At 46.9% G+C, this 19,732-nt stretch overlaps 3 non-coding genes and 1 pseudogene across 3 annotated transcripts; all 4 read left to right on the top strand.

Moving 5' to 3' along the window:
* Window positions 1–80: 80 nt before the first annotated feature.
* Trnal-cag lies at window positions 81–164 on the top strand. The gene has a single exon. It is a non-coding gene; the product is annotated as a tRNA-Leu (tRNA).
* Window positions 165–4,613: 4,449 nt separating this feature from the next.
* LOC120839608 lies at window positions 4,614–5,153 on the top strand (annotated as a pseudogene).
* Window positions 5,154–5,562: 409 nt separating this feature from the next.
* Trnal-cag lies at window positions 5,563–5,646 on the top strand. The gene has a single exon. It is a non-coding gene; the product is annotated as a tRNA-Leu (tRNA).
* A 97-nt stretch (window positions 5,647–5,743) lies between these two features.
* Trnal-cag lies at window positions 5,744–5,827 on the top strand. The gene has a single exon. It is a non-coding gene; the product is annotated as a tRNA-Leu (tRNA).
* Window positions 5,828–19,732: the final 13,905 nt, after the last annotated feature.

Raw genomic sequence — 19,732 nt, 5'->3', positions numbered from 1 at the left:
ATGTGCGCTGCCAAGTGTGCTGCAGTGAATTTTTATATGGAATTTGTACCCACTGCTTTCTTGCAATAAAGAAATAAAAAGTCAGGATGGCCGAGCGGTCTAAGGCGCTGCGTTCAGGTCGCAGTCTGGTCTTCCAGGCGTGGGTTCGAATCCCACTTCTGACATGATCTTTTGCTCCAGTATCCTCATGAGAACCCATTGATTGGTCACAATGTTTTTCCGCGTCTTTTTTTTTTTTTTTAGTTATTTAGAGACAGAGAGTAGACTATCGAAAAAAGGACAAGAAACACCGTCAGGATGGCCGAGCGGTCCATTCGGCTTCCGGTGCTCGCCGCACGGATGGCTGCCTCCAGCGGAGCTGTGACAACGGCCCTTTCGGGTAGTGGTTTTGCTACGACTGATATTCCCCAGGACTATAGCATTATTCTGCCGCCCTGCCAACCGGTACCAACGTCGTGCGCATCAATTTTTTTTTATTTTTTTGCACTGTGATGTATCGGGAAGGCCATACAAGATTGATGATTTCAAGTCAGAGCTCCAGAGCATCGGAATCCTTCAAGACCCCAAGTCATTCGGCTCTTACCACGTGAACCACGTCTGGATTGCTAGCTTCCACTCGCTGGCTTCAAAGCAGAAGATGCAAGACGCACAAGAACTACGAGTCAAGGGTAAGCGATGTCTGGTGCTAGCCCTAACAAGGCCGAGGTGCGGTTAAAACTGCACTGGGTGCCGTGCGACGTACCGAACGACACCATCCGGAGAGCTCTCGAGCAATATGGCAGGGTCGAGGACGTCACTCGAGGAGGCTGGCAGGAAGAGGGATTCCAGGGAGTTGAATCAACCACCAGAGTGGTAAGTTTCAAGCTCAAAGGAGTCACTTTGGTTAGGCTCCCACACCAGCTGCGTGTTCCACACGGCTCGGTGCTCGTCGTTGCGCCCGGGCGCGCCCCAATGTGTCTGCGATGTCGAAGGACTGGACACGTGCGAGGTGATTGCAAGACGCCACAATGCGACCTGTGTCGACGCTTTGGCCATGAAAAGGACGACTGCGTCAGGACTTATGCAACGGTCACAGACGGCAGGGGCGGCATCGACGAGTCCGAGCATCTTGTGGACGAGGAAGAAGTGGAAACTGCCACTCGCGGTACACTGTCGGCTAGTGGTAACTTCACCAAGCCAAGACCTTCAACAGGGCTGCCACTGAAGGTACCGCGCCTGCTACGCCTCCCACGCTCCAAGACTACCCATTGTTATCGGCTACCTCAAAGGCAGACGTAAACGGCGGCAGCACAGAAGTCAGCGCTTCCGCCAAGGCTGCGTCACCACGTCAGGAGGATGAGCCCAACGGCGACGACGGGGGCACCGAGACGGAGATGCAAGCTACGCCGGACAATAACGACCGTGCCAACTTGGAGCCATCGGAAAAAAAGGATTGGGCCAGCACAGAGGAGGAAGGCCAAAGGCTGCACGAACAGCGCCTCAAGATGAAGCAGCCAAGCCAGAAACGTTTTCGATACAACCCTAAGCCCTTGAATCCTGGTGGACGCCCTCCGGCAGAAAGACTCTGCATAGGTTCGCTTTATTTGCCCTCTCCTGCATGTTATAAGCGCGTGGTGGTTAGTTGGGTGTAATGCCACATGTTAGAAGGGTGGCCAAGAAGGCACTAAAAGTTTGCAAAATTCAGTTTAAAAATAATTACGCTTAATTGCGTTAGCTTGATAGCCCAAAAAAGGATGCAATGGCTACTCAACACGCTTTTAGCGGAAAGAGTTCAGGTGGCCTTGCTACAAGAAACTATATTAACCACCGAACATGTAAAGCAGGCTGTTCTATTATTCGAAAACCAGTTTGAATTTCGTTATACCCATGCAATTTCACATGTGCAGGCACGGCGATACTAATTCGCAAGCGAAGCGGAATTGAGCTGTTTCCGGAATGGGAGACAGATCAGAGTGGGGGGAGAATTCGCCGGGTAGATGTGGTTTACAATAATAAAGCATTACGATTAATTTCTGTGGATGCGCCGAATCTCGCAGTAGAAAGGAAACTATTTTTCAATCAGCGCATGCAGAGAATACATGAACACCCCGGCGCAGACGATACTCGGAGGAGATTTCAACTGCGTCACGCGAGCAAACGACTCCTCGAAGGGACTCCGACAGAATTCCAGTCTGACGGAACTAAAGAAGCTAATCCGAAACTTTGATTTACAAGACTTAACGGAATTTGTAGAAGCACCTTCTCCCGGCTACACTCATTGGCAAGGCGATTGTCACTCGCGCCTGGACCGAATATATGCTTCGAGTCGCTTAGCAGTACATACGGCAAGCTATCAGGTCAAGCCGTTAGCTTTCTCCGATCATGCCATAGTTGCGGCGCAGATAAGAAAGGTAAAAGAAAAGCCAAACCACGACTCATGCTGGAAAAGTTGGAAGCTAAACGAAAATGCTCTCAACGAGGAGGGGCTGCAGCGCGCAGTTAGGAAACTTATCACAGATAAAGGGGAAGGAAACAACACAACTGCCGTACGGTGGGAACTGCTGAAAGAAGAGATAGAAATGTGCATTGAAGCCTTTTGCCAGGAAAGTCTTGGGAAAGGAAGGCCGTTAAGAGGGACGTGACAAAGGCGCTGCAAACTCTAATTTGAGAAGAAAATATGACGCCCGGTGTGTTTACAGCTGATATTCGAGAATGACATAGTTTTTTGCGGACTATAACCAAAGTTGTATTAAAAAAACACATAAACCCGACGTTTCGGGACCCGTTCGGTCCCTTGGTCACGGGTGACTGTAGGTAGGAGCGCCGAGAATGTAAATCCCAACTGCTCAGAATACTGGAGGAGGAGTATCGCGGAGGAGTGGTCAGATCACGATTAGGGACGCTAGGGCGTTCTGAAGACCCCACGAAAATCTTTAAAACGCGTGAGCGCGAACGCGCCTGCCGCAACCAAATTAATCAAATTCAAAGTAAAGGGAACATCATCTCCGACCCCCCCCCCCCCCCCCCCCGGAATAGAACGAGAGCTGGTCACCTTTTTAAGTAGCATTTTTGGTAAGCAGAAGAACCTCAACGGGCGAGCAATGAAAGGAGTGCTGGATATCATGCCCCAGGTACCAGAGACAATAACTGAACTCCTGAACAGGCCTATCAGCGAGTCAGAAGTACGAAGTGCAATTAAAGAGCTAACACCGAACAAATCGCCGGGTGTAGACGGTCTGGGCGCAGCTTTTTACAAAACCTTTTCAGAAGAACTAGTCCCCATTTTAACGCAAGTTTACGGAGACGTGTATAAAAGAAAGCTCCTTCCGCCTTCCATGAGACAGGCAGTGACGGTACTAATTTCAAAACGGAACTGTAGGGGCTCCATTGTAAGTAGTTAAGAGTTTAGGCCGATAAGCCTGTTAACAACAGATTGTAAGATCCAGGCAAAAATTTTAGCAAAACGCCTGGAAACAACTTACCGAATCCTGGCTGGAAATCATCAAACGTATGGCTTCAAAAACAAATCAATATTCGTTAACTTACACACAATGAAAGTTATAACAGAAACGGTGGAAGCCATGGAACGTCCCACGGCCGTCCCGCAAAAGACTTAAAAAAAGCATTCGACAGAGTAAATCATACTTTCTTATTCTCCGTACTACAGCACTGCGGAACGGGAGAGTTTTTAGTGAATTTTCTTAAAATATGGTTGAGGAAGTACAAGACTCTTTGTCTACTAGCGCAGGTCGTGTAGCCTTCTCGTCAAGTCGTCCGTACGGCAAGTTGCCCAATTCACCTTGAACCACTGTGCAAAGCAATCTTAAATGACCACAGCATAAGGGAAGCTTGCCTAAGCTCAAAGTCAGGTAAACTGTTGGCGTACACAGATGATGTGACACTGATTGGCCAATCGCAAGGGGAGGTGAGGAAGGCAGCAGAGCATGTCAGACAGTTTTGTGACGTTTCAGGAGCGAAAATAAACCCAACGAAATCGGTCGGGACCTGGCTGGGACCATGGGCATCCAAGACAGAACTATTCTTGGGTATAGCGTGGTCAACATACATCTCCAACCACTTAGCACGCAGCTCAGGAAAGGCGTAGATGGCATACATTTGAACACGTTGAGGGCTAAGCTTCCAGAATAACGGGGGAGGTACGTATCACTTTTGATTAGAGCGTATGTCAGCAATGCAGTGTTTTCTCAACCGTTTGGTATTCAGTGCAAGCGGTGCCGTGTAGCAGCTCGATGTACAGAAAGTACGTAGATCCTGCGCAACGTTTGTCTGGGGTTCTGGTTTCGAAAAAATGCGCCGGAGCAACCTTTTCATAAGTATAGACAAAAAGGAGGACTCGGATTAGTAAGCTTAGAAATAAAACTAAAAGTGCAACGGTTTCTTGCTTTCCGAAACCGAGACAAAACTACCGCGCTAGTGGCGGCGTTCCGAGAGCTTGGTGAACACTACCTTGCCCCCTGGATGAAATAGACAGATGGCGCTCCAAAGAAGTGCTCGACGCTTCGCTACTACAAAGAGATCAGAGATGCGATCAGGTTTTTCGAAGAACGGTTCTCATGGGAATATCTAAACAAAGTAAAGAGAAGACGTCTTATTGGGATACCCTAGACCTCGTAATGCCACCTCCAATGTATCGCCAAATGTTCCCTGACGCCGAAAGATCGGACGTGTTTAAAAGGTTAAGCGTTTACCCTGTTCGCCCAGGCATAAGGGACTTTTTTGTGAGCTTCCATACGGACGTCCTGGTGGTTAAAACATGAGAGGAACAAAAGGGTTTTTATTTACCCTGGGGCGTGAACTCTGCTATCTGTCCTGTCCCTGAGACGTTGCAACACACATTCTTGTATTGTTCTAATACCTAACTCTTTTGGGCGCAGCTACGCGCAACTTTAAGGATTGAGCTGTACCCAACATGGCACAGCATGAAGTTTCTTGTCACTCTTGATCAGCAACAAAGCAGGTGTCACGAACTTGTCACTCTGATCGGTCTGCATGCGTTATGGAACTCGCGCACCGATCGTACATTGGTGCGTGAACGCGGAAATTCGGCGTGGCGCCACTTTCTAGATGGTTTCAAGTATACGTCATCAATCATCAAAGAAACCTCTCTTGAGGAAACGGAGCACTGGGAGAGATTACAATCTCTAGTAAAGTAAGGACTTTGCAGACCGCAAGCAACCCCTAGAGGGCTGCCGTCACGCTGATCTGTTGAGCTGCAGTTTGTTTCATGTCATCTAAATAATTGTTGCTGTAAGTTGTGTCGAAATCACTCACATTTTCGAATGTAAATAGCCCCCAATACTAAAATAAAAACGCCAAGCTGGCAAAAGAAAGGCCGAGCTGTCTAAGGCCGAGATGTGTAAGTTCAGGTCCAGTGCGGTCTTCCGGGCGTGGGTTCGAATCCCACATCTGACAGAAGCTTTTTCTCCTGTATCCTCCACCAAGAGCATATTATTATTATTATTATTATTATTATTATTATTATCATTATTATTATTATTATTATTATTATTAATTTCTTTAGAGACACTGTGTAGACTGACAAATAAATGGCCAAAAAGCAGCGTCAGGATGGCCAAGCGGTCTAAGGCGCTGCGTTCAGGTCGCAGTCCGGTCTTCCGGGCGTGGATTCGAATCCCACTTCTGACAAACTTTTGCTCCTTTATCCTCACAAGAACACATTATTCTTTTTTTTATTTCTTTAGAGACACTGTGTAGACTGTCAAAGAAATAGCTACGAAGCAGCGTCAGGATGGCCGAGCGGTCTAAGGCGCTGCGTTCAGGTCGCAGTCCGGACATCCGGGCGTGGGTTCGAATCCCACTTCTGACATAAACTTTTGCTCCTGTATCCTCACAAGAGCACATTATTCTTTTTTTTTATTTCTTTAGAGACACTGTGTACGACTGTCAAAAAATTGGCCAAGTGTCAGCGTCAGGATGGCCGAGCGATTCCACTTCCGGCAGCCGAAGCGAAGGGACATATGTATCATGAGCTCCGTATACGAGCGGTGACAGCGGCCGCTTCTGGCCGTGGTACTTCTGCTTGTTCTGCCACTGGAAACCCTGACGAGTACAAAATTATTTTGCCTCCCCTGCCGAACGGATACATCGCCATGAACTGTGTGATTCTGCACATTGACGTGAAGGGCCGGCCATACCGGATTCAAGACTTCCGCGACGAACTGCTGCGGCTGCAAGTGCTGAAAGATCTGGTGTCGGCGGGACCGCACCAGATGAACCATGTCTGGATGCTACGGCTGGCTTCGCTTGCAGCAAAGCAGAGGTTAGTGGACGCCAAAGGACTAACCGTAAAAGGGGGGCGGTGCCTCGTAATGGACCCTGCCAACGTTATCGCTCGTCAGGCTCAAGCTGCACTGGGTGCCATATGACGTGCCGAGCTGTCACGTACAAAAGGAGATGGAACGGTACGGCAAAGTGACTGACATAGCACGAGACCTCTTTAGGGAAAAGGGTTTCGAGGCGGTCGAGTCAAACACCCAAACGGTACGCCTGACTCTCAAGGACGGTTGTACCGTCGACAGCCTCCCCCACGAAATTCGCCTAGAAGGCTGCAAGGTCCTCGTCGTTGTGCAAAGACGGGCCCCACTGTGCCTTAGGTGCAGGCGTACGGGCCACATCCGGCGAGATTGCCGCGTCCCTCGCTGTACGGACTGCCACCGGTACGGCCACGCAGCAGAAGACTGCGTCAAAACCTACGCGTCTATCGCCCGTGACCGCAAGTCGGAGGACAACACCGACTACGTCATGGACGACGCGGAGGCAGAGGAAGCCGTCGGAGGGTCATCGCCCGTCAGCCTGCCATCGACGGAGCCTAGTGGTACGCCCACGCCCAACGACGACGGCAACCCTGACGCAGCGTCCTTCGTGCGCAACCCCGAGGAGAAATCCGAACCGCAAGTCACGCCCAGCGACGACACTAAGGAGCGCCTGCACCATGAGCCACCAATTTCCGGATGCGGTCCATCGGCAACGAAGCCCGGCCATCCCGGTGGGCAAAACAGCGAGTCCGGAGTGGAAGAGTGGCAGGACACAGACATTGACTACATTCTTAAGCTACTGAGGGACCCTGCGCCAGCACCAGCTTCAACGGTTGGAACGGCCGCCAGCGGATTGCCTGTGCCAGGAATCAAGAAGTTTCGGGTCGTGGCGAAGCCGCGTGTCCCGCCAGACGATCGTCGCAGGAAGGACTCCCTGTGAGTCTTTTCGGGCCTAAACGTCAGTGCAAGTGTCAACCGTGATTTTGTTTCCATTGGCTTTTCTTTGCGCAAGCGCCTTTTCTTTCCGAGCCCACCTTGTTCTCCGTCTAGCCTCCCTTTTAACCGTTCATGAACCTTGAACGATCTTTACGGGTGGGCACGTTAAACGAGCGCGGCTTTTGTGCCAGGCGTCGCCAATACCAGGTGAACCGCTTGTTTATCGAGAATGACCTGGATATAGTCGCGGTTCAGGAGACGAAAATGGAAGGCCAGGCCCCGACGGAGAACATGGTACGGCTTTTTGAAGCGAGGTATGACGTGTGCGTCAGCCACGCTAGGGAGACGTCGGGGGGTTGTCTTTTATTTCTAAAGAAATCTATCGGGACCATCAAACAGGGTTGGGCAGAAATACTCAAAAATGTATTTGGAAATACAAATACTGGGATACATTAAAATAGTAGCTAAAATACTGATACTGAGATATATCTGTAAAAGTGTATCGCGATACGTATCGGAAATACATTTTAAAAAGGGGCAAAAAGTATTTGGAAATACAAATACAGGAATACATTTTAGGGAGGGCAGAAATACAAATACAAAAATACTGATACTGCAATACATTTTTAAAAAATTTTTGAGACGACAAATGAGATGCTTGAAGGTGGAGGTTGAAGTTTCTTATCCTGAAATTACTTTACCGTAGGCTTGGAAATTTGTTTTGAAGGTAGTGATTTCGGACGACGAGGAGTTTGCAATGGGCTCAAAAAAACGTTCCATAAAGGACTGACCGCGGTCCCTTCCCTGACATCCTGTCTGTCTGATGAGGGATGCCAAAAGACTTCGACCTCTAAATAAAGTATATGTCATCCTAAATCACCACGTCCCAGTCCAATAAGGACGCCCCTGTCAACATTTATCCCATGACGTCACGCTGGAATTAACTGGCATTCTTTATCTGTAGGTGTGGCCTTGAACATGAAACTTTGGCACGCTGCTGTATGAAAGGACAATACGTACTTTCGTTGCAGGTTACCTCGATGAAGATCGAGCAGGCAGTGTCATTTGGATTTTTCGAGAATAGTGGACTACCTGAAGCATCCTGGAACACCTGTCTTGTCTTCTCTTACGGTTGAAAAAACGATACGGTGGCATCTCTATTGTAAAGGTCTTTCCTGTCGACCCCCTGCCACCGACGCATGGATTGCAGTCCTCAGGTTTTGTCTTGCATACTCCAAATAGAGACCTCGTGGATTGCGACCTGATATTGCCGGCACAAGTGCGAGCTCCTTGAGAAACAGCGAACTCGAGACGAGTCGCAGGTGTACGAAGTCTGGGTCGGCACAGCGAGGCCACGTCTGACTTCCTTGCTCGGTTTCAGATCACCAGAGCAGCGGGTCACATTCACGTGGGCTGATGACGTACTCTTAAGTCGTGCAATATTACGGGCGAAGCAGCAGACGCATCTGAATATCTGTTGAACTTCACTGCGTGGGTCATCCTACTATTTTAAGTCAACCACCATCTGGCTCGAACTGCAATGGACTGTGACTCAGCTTTGCCGGCCGGGTGTACTGCGTACGCTAAGGCAAAAGAGATGGTTAGCAGCGGGCATTGGATGTCAGCAAATAATACCTCAAGGCATCCCTACCTGAGGACCTGCGGCAGAAGATGCTCTGACTCTACCCCTGGCATGCCACCTAGTTCGAGTCCCCGACCACGCAACACTTCTCAGAAGGGCCAAGAGGACGCACAGGAAAATAGTTTGGAGAATCGGAAGGAACCTTGGTCAGTATGGTAACAATTCCCCAGCACCTCCTTGGCCCTTCTGAGAAGTATTGCGTGGTCGGGGAAGTGGCCCTCAGAAGTAAAAAAAAAAAAAAAAAATGCGTTAAATTGTTTTTTTTTTCGGGGGGGGGGGGGGGGGGAGTATTTCTTAAGAAATGTAACGAAATACATTTCACCCTGATTGTATTGCAATACAAAGGAGCATTCAAAATGTATTCCGATACAGTAATAGAGATACTGGTGAAAAAAATGTATCGCGATACAGAAATACAGATACGAAATGTATTTCTGAAATACTATCGCGATACTGCCCAACGGCCTGCCATCAAACAAGACGTTAGTAGTGATTCGGGGCGCTTTTGCTTGTGCGATTTCAATATTCCTAACTACAAATTTCGCGTGGTGTGCATCAATGCCCCTACTAAGACGGAGGAACGTTTATTTTGTTTTCGAGTTTATTGAAAAGTACGTTCAAACTGATCGGTTGGTTATATTATTGGCCGATTTTAATTGTGTGCGCGCGCCGCAGGATAGGTCAAATAGCGTGAGATTTCGGGACGCGAGCACCGTGTTTTTGTGCGACATGCTTCACCGGTGCGATTTACAAGACATTGCCCACTGCGGCGTCCCGCGGTAGAGGTTTAAAGTATACGCATTTCCAAGGTGCAAGTCATGCACGCTTGGATAGAGCGTATGTCCATAGCCTCCTTTCTACTGATAATGCCTGCCCAATGGTTGGCTTCCCCATGCTTCGTCGTCGTTGCGCCTGCATCACATATTTGCTACTAGAGGCGCCAAAACCCCATACAAAAATGCAGACGACGCTTCTCCGCTGCCCGCTGCTACAGTCCACTGTGACGCCATTTGTGAATTGAATACATTCGTAACCCGTGCTACATAGCTAGCGCAAAGCACCGTCAGTATAGTTTTCATATATAAAAGAAGTCTTATCCTTTCTTTTAGCTTTCACTTCTTGGTTTGGTTTCTCTGCTGAAATGTTACCAGATCTCAGGTGCTTGTCACAGCGACTACAGTAATAGTCAATCCAAATTAAAAAGGAGACTGACAGGCTGGCGAACGTTCACGACGTTGCAACAGCAACTACTTAGCGTTTTTATTGCTTTTGGAGCTGAGCCGGAAAACATACGGCCCGCGGACCACATGCGGCAGTCAAGGGATTTTTCTCAGGACCGCGAATGAGCCTTCGCTGACCGAAATCTTGCGCACCCGTCGGCAACGCTCTGACCGGGCATCGTGAAATATATTTTCAATTTTTGCTTTATTTTTTTTTTAACTCAAAGTTTTTTCTTTGTGTTTTTGACCGGTTCCTTAGTGTTCGCACTGTTTTTCACGAATGCAGTTCTAGAGCTTTAACGATTTCCTAGATAGTGGCTTGTTGAAGCAGATCTTCTTGAGGTCATGCTTGTCAGTCACGGATGCAGAGTATTTTGTGAAAATTGGCCTGAAATACTTAGTACACAGAATTTGCAGGAAATCTTTGTAATGGTTGACATCTTTATCCGCCTTTGCGCATTTCAGAGCCCCATGGGGCATAAGTGTATCTAACGCAGTCTCAACAGCTGCATGCAAAGACTTGTTCAGCATATTTCGTTTTTTTTCAGTAAAACCTCTACGAAGTTCTTCAGCGCATACAGCACCCCCACTAGCTTTTCGATGGATAGTATTGTCCTCCCTTTTCCTGGTGCCTGATGAGGGAATCACTGTGAGCCGTAGAAGCGTGCTTAATGACCAGTAGGAAGCAGTCACTGCAGTTGACATGTTCCTTCACCACCCGTGCCAAATGTCCACCTACTACTACGTGACGCCACACGCACACCGTGTGGCGTCACGGTGTGCGTGCCAGGAGCCGCAGACATCCTCGTGCTATTGAGCTATGCCGGCTACTGCTAAGCGCTCTAGAGCTCTGCGAGTCAAATGACGACCGAAAGAAGTTACTCGTGTCACAAAAACATTACGTGATCACGTGACCTATTTGAACACGTAAGGTCCCGTTACCGCGTAACCTAACATGGAAAACTTACGTTATCACATAGCTTAACGTGATAACGTAGCTTACGCTAGCTGCAGTGAACTGTAGTAGCAGACAACGGATAAGCGTCGTCTGCTTTTCTGTATGGGGTTTTGGCGCCCCTAGTAGCAAATATCTGAGGTAGGCGCGACGACGACAAAGAAATCATTGGGCAGGCACTATGGTATGTCTCACTCGACCTTGTAAGAGCGTGCAAGCAATACGCCGTTGATCACGTGTCGCTCAGTGATCATTGCCTTGTTTCTTTTTTAATTTGTTCCTCCAAAGATACGCCTAAAAAGTTCACGTGGGACTTGTGGAAATTTAATTGCAAACTCCTTGAAGACGAGCTTTTTGTACAAGCAGTCCAGAAAAATTTTGAAGATTCAGCGAGCGCAAAAGGGCACGGATTTGGAGTAAAATGGGAATTGCTTAAACAGGAAATAAAATTGATTTCCATCGAGCGCACCGGCTTTTTGAAGCATAACGAAAAGAAAGAATCGCGCGAGTTAAACGGCCTGCTTCAAAGATTGATGCTGGAAGAATGCCTATCGCCAGGTTCTTTTTCGGATGAAATTATCAGTACCAAAAAGCGCCTCGAAATTCTTGATACTGAAGAATACAAGGGGGCTATGCTGCGAACGCGATGGAACCGGTTATCGCTTGGGGAGCTACTTACGAAAAAGGGCGATAGGCGCGGAAAGAAAGTATGCGAGTCAAAATGAAATCACGGAAATTTCGAATCAGGGGGTTCTGACGAGCGATAACGTGAACATACAGCGCGCGTTTGTTGAGTACTATAAAGAATTGTTCAGTTATCGTGAGCCTAAAAAAAAACGGGTTTCGGAGTTATTTGCCGTTAATGCCGAAGCTGGCAGACGAACTAAAAGAAAAGTCAGAACAACCTATAATGTTGTGGGAAGTAGAAAAAGCCATCGACAACTTGAAACCGGGAAAGTCACCCGGCCCTGATGGTATAGGAGCAGAATTTCATAAAGCTTTCAAAGATCAGCTTGCCCCGTTTTTGCACTGTGTGTTTACCGAAGCGTATACTCTTAATGTTTTGCCCCCGTCGTTCTTGTGCACACACACGATTTTTATTCCCAAAACTGAAGACCGCTTGAAACTCCGTTCTGATGGTTCTTACCGCCCTATTACACTGACCAATGTAGAATACAAGATTTTCATGAAAGTGTTAGCGGAACGATTACAAAGTGTCATTAGCATTATCGTCGGCCCGCACCAGGCGTGTGGAATACAGGACAGGAGTATTGTAACGAACGTGCACGTTGCACGAAGTATATTGGAATGTTGCGACACTATGAAAAGAAGAGTGGCAATGTTACAGGTCGACCTGGAAAAGGCCTTCGACCGCGTGTCCCATGAAATCCTTTTTGCTATTTTAGATCATATAAATGTAGGGGCAGTTTTGTCTAATGGTATACGTATGGCTTACAAAAATTGCGCCACTCGACTTGTGGTGAACAAATGTGTGACTGAGCGCGTTCCTCTCCTTTCTTCCGTGAGACAAGGCTGTCCGATTTCGCCGTTGCTTTTTGTATTTTTCTTCAACCATCTTGTTTAAGCGTTATTCGTAGTAGGGTGATTTCAGATAAGATCGACCACAGGATGGCTAGTCGACATTTTCAAATCAACTGATGTTTTTATATGTTATTGTCTAGTGTCTGGTATGAACGAATCCAAACTTAGTTTTGACTAGAAAAAATACTTGGGGACAGGAAAAATCGTAAGGCATGAGGTGGTGGACAGTTGCATTAACGCGCACTGATGGAGGGGGCCCGTTTGAGAGTGAATAACTAAAGCGATAACATTAGGAGAACTCTAATACGTTTTAGGCGCAAACTATGGGTATAGCTTGCTTTCAAAATAAAGTAATCATATTTATTTAAAATTTATTTATTTTTCTAAAAATTGACAAACATGCCTGCTCGAACGACAAATGGCAAACTTTGGAGGTCTGTATCTCATGAAATAATTTAATCATTATGATATAATTTACAGATATTATTCCACTAATATATAGCTAATATTTAAAAAAAACTAAGGTATCTGTGTGATACAATAGTTAGGATATATTTACTCAAACATGGGAAAAAAAATCAAACAAAGAAACATTCCGATGCGAATAAAAAAAAAACACCACCCTCGATTTTTTTTAAATTTAGGTAACCTGTTATACTCTATTTCGGAATTCATTTCAATTAAAAACATGTTGCATCATTTTATTGAGAAAGAAGATACAACTCCCCAAAATAGGGTCCTTTTTCAAAGCCTACACTTAGCAGTGTTTTATACAAGAACTGACTCTGAGTTCCAGTTTCATGAAACCAACACACATCTTTATATATTTTTATTCAGATGAGGCCAATGATAATTAAAGAAATCGTTCACACACTTAAATTAAGGAGAAACTACTGTGTACAAAGAGGTATCATATTACGGACTAGTGATCCGAGAAAAGATCATGCAGCCATCGGCCACTAGGAACTTTGTTTACATTATTCTCCTGCGACACTATATGTTATTCCCTCTTCCGCTCTACCTTCATCTCTCTCTCTCGCTCTCTCTCTCATATATCCCTGATATATATCCAGAACAAAAACATGTTCAAGCATTCCCTTTCTGCGTGGTAGTGTTCTGTGGCTAGCAAAAATCATTTCCTCGCTAAGCTCACGATTATGGCAAAATAGTTGCCGGAAACCGCAGACGACACTCGTCGCTAGTTCTGGCAAAACGGCCGATACAATCTTTTTTTCGCATTTCCCCGCTCGCTGTCAAGGACAAGGGGGTTCGCTTCAACCAGCAAAACATGGCCGCAGACGCCTGTTTACTGAGCAGTCATGCCTGTCGCCATCTCACTCGCTGGCGTCACGGGCGATAATATCAGGCACAAAGGGGCACACCAACCGGCAGCATTATCCCCAAATACTCGAGCCTCGCGTAAATACATAGAGTGTAAACGCTGTCGCCATGTTATCGTAGTAAGACCGCCCCCCCCCCCCTCCCCCAACGGGGGACTGCAGTACGCGACGGCGTACTAACACAACGGCGACGATATCGACATCGCGGGCTCCGAATTTTCCCATAGTTCTACTCCACGGGCATTTCTCGAAACGCTTGATATTGTGTACGCCCGCCTGGAAGAATTTCAGGCGCGTAGTTAAGATAAGGCGGTTCTCCGCGGCAAAAGAAAGCAATTTCACAAAAGCTTAAAAGCGGCGGCGACGCGTGTGCGGTGAACGCTTGTAGTTTTGGTGTAGACAGGGTGTGTGTTCTCGTTGTTGACACCAGCCGGCGATAAGGCACTGCAGGCGGTAGCTCAGTACAGCAAGGGCTAATCCGAGTGACCATCAACGTAACCCCACCGCCAACCCCTAGCGAACCGGTCGCCGACATGGCTCAGGCTGTGTCATGAACCACGTGGTAGAAGCTCGGGTGCTTTCATATCAGCGCGTGGAGGGACGACAGTGCGATTCCGGAAAGTCTTTTTCGAAGGCCGCTGACCACAATTTTTTGTCTGGAGACTTTCCCTCTTTCTTCCTTTGACGTGGATCAAGCTTTGCCGACAGCCTCAGTTGTGACCTCTCTTTTCAGATGTACGTTTGCAGTGAGTGAGCTCCTCAGCCTCGGACTTGTCACTTGTGCACCCAGTAGTTCTTTCAATTGGCAATTAATGCCATAAGTTGGGGTTTAATTTCTATTATTTATGTATACATTATGAAGACGTCCTGGAGCTCCGAACGAGTGTTTTGTGCAGATTACTTTTGCAAGCACAAAAAGACTATACCAAAGCAGCGGAATTTTCGAAGTGTTGGCGAGTTGGACCTAAACTCGTTGAAGCAAATTCTTCCGCCTGACTGTTCCACCAAAGTGAGAGAGACGGACTACCTGTGCTACCATTGCTTCATGCACATCACTAAGGAGATCTCGATGCGAAGCTCAGAGCAGTGCCCTGACATATTTGTGCCAGCTGAAGAAGCAATTGAAGATCTAAATCGCAGCATACTACCTACAGATGTGTCGCCGCTGAGACAACCAAGCCTCGTAAGAAGTCGGGACAGGCCTGCCTATGTCAAGAGAAAGCAGACAGAACTGGAGCAGGTTGCTGTCAAGAATATACGCTCAAGGCTACGTATTGCGTACGACAGGGACGCACCATCGGGGTCGTCCGAACCAACATGCTCCACATGCACTGAGTGGGTGGACAACTTTCGGCAGGCCTTTGAAACCGCCACCTCTCTCCGGGAACGTTGTCAACTGCTTACACTCGTGCCGTCAACACTGACGAAGAATGAGGTTCAAAAGATGATTCCACAGGCCTCAATGTACCTCATCAGTAAATCCCGAAAACTCAAGGAAAAGCATGGCGTGTGGTATGAGCCGGATCCTTACACGAGGTGCAAGGTGAGCCCTGAGAACCTGTCTGCTGCCCTAGAGTACTTCACGAAAGACGAGCTACAATGTTCGCGCCAAAGTCCCAACCAGAAGGACGTCATCTCTGTCATGCTCAATGGAGAGAAAACGTTCGTGCCAAAGCGCTTCATGACATGCTCAATACGAGAGGACTTCCGTATATACAAAGACAAGCATCCCGATTCCGGCGTTGGGCTAACGAAATTTTATTCGTTGCGCCCTAGATGGGTCCAATGTATTCCACACCAGGAAGTGTGCGTTTGTGTGCGCTGCGCCAATTATTATCTTTGTATTGCCGCTCTAGAGAACGTTACAGGCTCAACATTCAACACTGGTGAAATGAACTCGGCATTTCTGTGCGACCCAGCAACAGAACTGTGCCTTCAAGGAGACAGTGATCACTGCCCAAAAGGCCAGTTTCTTACACTCCAGGAACTTGATATCCCGGAGGATGAAGAGATTGTGCTTGCAACATGGGAGTCCGGCGACCTTGTGAAAAAAACTTTGGAACCTGAGACTTTCCTAAAAGTCATCCAAGTGACGGTTGGAAGTTGGGTACTTCACAACCATATCCGGCAAACGCAAGGTAAAGCGATCTACGATGAAAAACAGTGCATGCAACGCGGGAGCATTGTCTTTCATTTTGACTTTGCTGAAAACTGGACCATCGTGCTTCCTGACGAAGTGCAAGCACATCACTGGAAAAAAAAACAAGTTTCGATATTTACATGTGTAGTGACAACAAGAAAATCTACAAACAGCTTTGCCATCATCAGTGAGGACCTGTGTCACGACGCCGCTCACGCTTGCTTGGCTCTAGAAAAAGTGAAGGAGTGGGTTGAAGACAACGTTGCGGTATACTCGTACGTGACGTACGTAAGTGACGGCGCCGCCAGTCATTTCAAGAATTGCTACCAGCTTCACCAATTTGCAAAGGACGATTGCCCACAAGCCCAGTGGTTATTTTCTGCATCTGGACATGGGAAAAATGCATGTGACGGAGTTGGCGGACTCGTGAAGCACCAGGCCACGCTGAACAACCTGAGAGAACGTTCAGTAAGCGCAATTCAGACGGCCAGGACAATGGTGAGCGTTCTATCAAAGAAACTGAAAGGCGTGCATCTTGTATATCTGGACGAAAATGAGGTTGTTCGGTATCGTGAACAAAAAAAAGAAGAGTGGCTGACGGTGCGCGCCTTCCCTGGCATTCAGTCTTGGCACGCGTGGCGGCTCAGCAAGTCATCAACAGAAGGGACCTGTGACGTATATGTAGCACGGACAGTCGGATCTGCTTGGAAGCAACTTTATTAAATGGGTACAGCGAGGAAAACCTTAGCGTAAAGTGCCGAATTTGATTTCCCAAGGACTGCTCATTTTGAATGCAGGGACATCTTATTTATCACATTTTTCTTCACGGGGTATTTAACCTACTGTTTTTGTTGGTGGTTACTAATAATATTTATCTGATTACTATAAAAAAAATCCCAAAAGGTTATCCTCGAGCAGGATAAAATATATCGGCTTGCCACGATTCATTCATACACCGAGAGCATCGAAGCTGCTCCAGTTAGGCACTATGGCATCCGTCACCTGAAATTGTTTGTAATCGTAAATACACAGCCAACCTAAATATCTTACTATCATATCTTTGTTTTTGTGTGTGGAAGTAAAGTTATTTATTTTACTCTAGATGTAAAATATACCGGAAGGTACAACTTCACACTGCATCATCTTTTCTCAAATCATTAGTCTCTAATATGATACCACTTTGTACGCTTATGTAAAATGCTGTATATAGTTTCTCCTCCCTTTTACTGTGTGACCGATCGCTCTTTTTATCAATGACCTCATCTGAATAAATGTATATAAAACATTTGTGCAAGTTTCATGAAACTGGAACTCAGAGTCACTTCTTGTATACACTCCGTGCGGGAACTATAGGGGGCGCTTTGAAAAACGCGCGCAGCGCCGCTAGCGGAGGAGCTGGCGTTCGACCGTGAGGCGCGTTCAGCAGCCTGCGGCGCCTTTTCGCATGCCAAGCTGTGGCGGCGGAAGCGCGTACGGACGAAACTTTTGCTTTTTGAGCCGATACGTTGAGGGTGACGTTGCATGAGTGCTGGGGCAGAAAGGCATTTAGCTGTTCTCCACTTCTTATATATTGAGTTTGAGTCGTTATTAGGGGTAATTTATCTAGTTGCGGCCAAAAAAGGAGTTGGAGCAATTTTCTGAAAAGCAAGACGGCCGCCACCATAATTGTTTTGAGTGGGAAATTTATTTCGCTCGTCGCTGTAAACGTAGGACTGCTGGAACGATGATATTGGAGGCGAGTGAGATGTACACTAAATTTCTGCACGAAGTGTGCCAAGTTTCAATAAGACGGCAGGTGTGAAAGTTATGTTTCTAACGAATAAAGAAATAAAGCTGTACGGTATATCCAATATTGAACCCAAAATGTTGTGTTATAGCGGGCTGTGCAAAGTGCAGATTTGGGCACACAGGTACTTGGACTTGACAGTAACATGACACAGCACTTATTATACAAAAAAAGGTGCCATAGGGAAACCAGGTGAAAATTTGGTTTGCGCGGCGTAACTCAATTAGAACCAGTTTTGACCATGAAAAGGCTGTCAAGAGAATACCACTGGTCGGGGGAGGTGGAGACTTTAGAGGTAGGAAGGGACTAGTGGACTGTACTTCCAATTGAAACAACTTTACGAAAGGTGGTTCCAAAGCCGAGAAAAGAAAGTTGTCGGCCAACACACGATTTAGCCGCCAAGGGCTTCTTACCATGATGGAACTTAACCCGAGACTGGGGTAGAAACAGAAACTTAAAAGTGCGGTCAGCTGTTGTGTAATAACCTGTTGTGCGAGGTGCTGATTTTCGGCGCACAGGTGCTTTGACATAACCGTCACTTGGCACAACACTTATTATAACAAAAATAGTTGGCATAGCGAAACCAGGTGGAAATTTAGTTTGGGCGGCGTAACTAAATGGAAACTGGCTTTTACCGTCAAAGGCTGTCAGATATTACCACTCATCGTGGGAGGTGCACACTTTACAGGTAGGAAGGGACCAGTGGACGGTACTTCCAGTTCGAACCACTTTGCGATAGGTGGCTCTAAAGCCGAGAAAAAAAATTGCTGCCTACAGAACTCGGGGTGTCAGCGTTTCCACATCCAGAAGGAGGCTGATCAAGAAAGAAAGCACGCCACATAAACTTCCATACTGAAACGCCGATTCTCCAGTGATTCCGATTTTTATTGTTGTTTTCTTTAGATTTATATTTGTCACTTTTTTTACCGTTCGAATCTTTCTTCATGAAGTATAGATTGCGTGCCATACTTGTCCGGAAATATCATCGACACGCACGATGGGGACGAAACTTGTTTGGAGGGCGTTCCTCCAACGAAATTGGCACTGCATACCCGCGAGTGTGGGATGGCATTTCAGTTCGTCCTATCGGCGCTGACACATGTAGGCGTTACTGGTATGAAAACAAACGCAGAGCGCAAAGCGGCAGTGTAGAATATGTCAGCCGTGCCGACACAGTGGCAGACATGATCGGGACACCAAATTTCTCGCGTCGTACGGCACGGCTGCATCGTTGTCGCTGCCCCACAAAACATCGGCGAGGTGAAAAACTGTGAAACTTTGTCTCCACGAGATACGACGTATAACTATTGAAGCACTTAATGACGCAGCACAGGCAGCACTTCATGCAGTGAACCCAGCGCAACCGCACCACTCCGACTTCAATGCGTACCAACGTACGCGACGTGGTTTCGGTTTCGTTTTCTCTGGAGTTCTCACTGCCTACCTTCGGTACCGGCCGCGCGGCGGCGCGCCAGTCGCGTCGCACGGAGTGTATAGGACACTGCTAAGTGTAGGCTTTGAAAAAGGACCCTACTTTGGGGAGTTGTTTCTTCTTTCACAGTGCAATGATGCAACATGTTTTTAATAGAAATGAATGCCGAAATAGAGTATAACAGGGTACCCAAATTTTAAAAAAATCGAAGGTGGTGTTTTTTTTTTTATTCGCATTGGAATTTTTCTTTGTTTGATTTTTTTCCCATGTTTGCCTAAATATATTGTGACTAATGTGTCACTCAGATTTTCAATAATAGCCATATATTAGTAAAATAATGTCTGCAAGTTATGTAATAATGATTAAATTATTTCATGAGATACAGATTTCCAAAGTTTGCCATTTGTCGTTCGAGCAGGCATGTTTGGCAATTTTTAGAAAACTAAATAAATTTTTAATAAATA

Source organism: Ixodes scapularis, unplaced genomic scaffold (genome assembly GCF_016920785.2).
Source record: "Ixodes scapularis isolate PalLabHiFi unplaced genomic scaffold, ASM1692078v2 PGA_scaffold6__148_contigs__length_123643588, whole genome shotgun sequence".
Taxonomy (NCBI): Eukaryota; Metazoa; Arthropoda; class Arachnida; order Ixodida; family Ixodidae; genus Ixodes; species Ixodes scapularis.
This window is presented reverse-complemented; position numbering and strand designations above follow the sequence as displayed.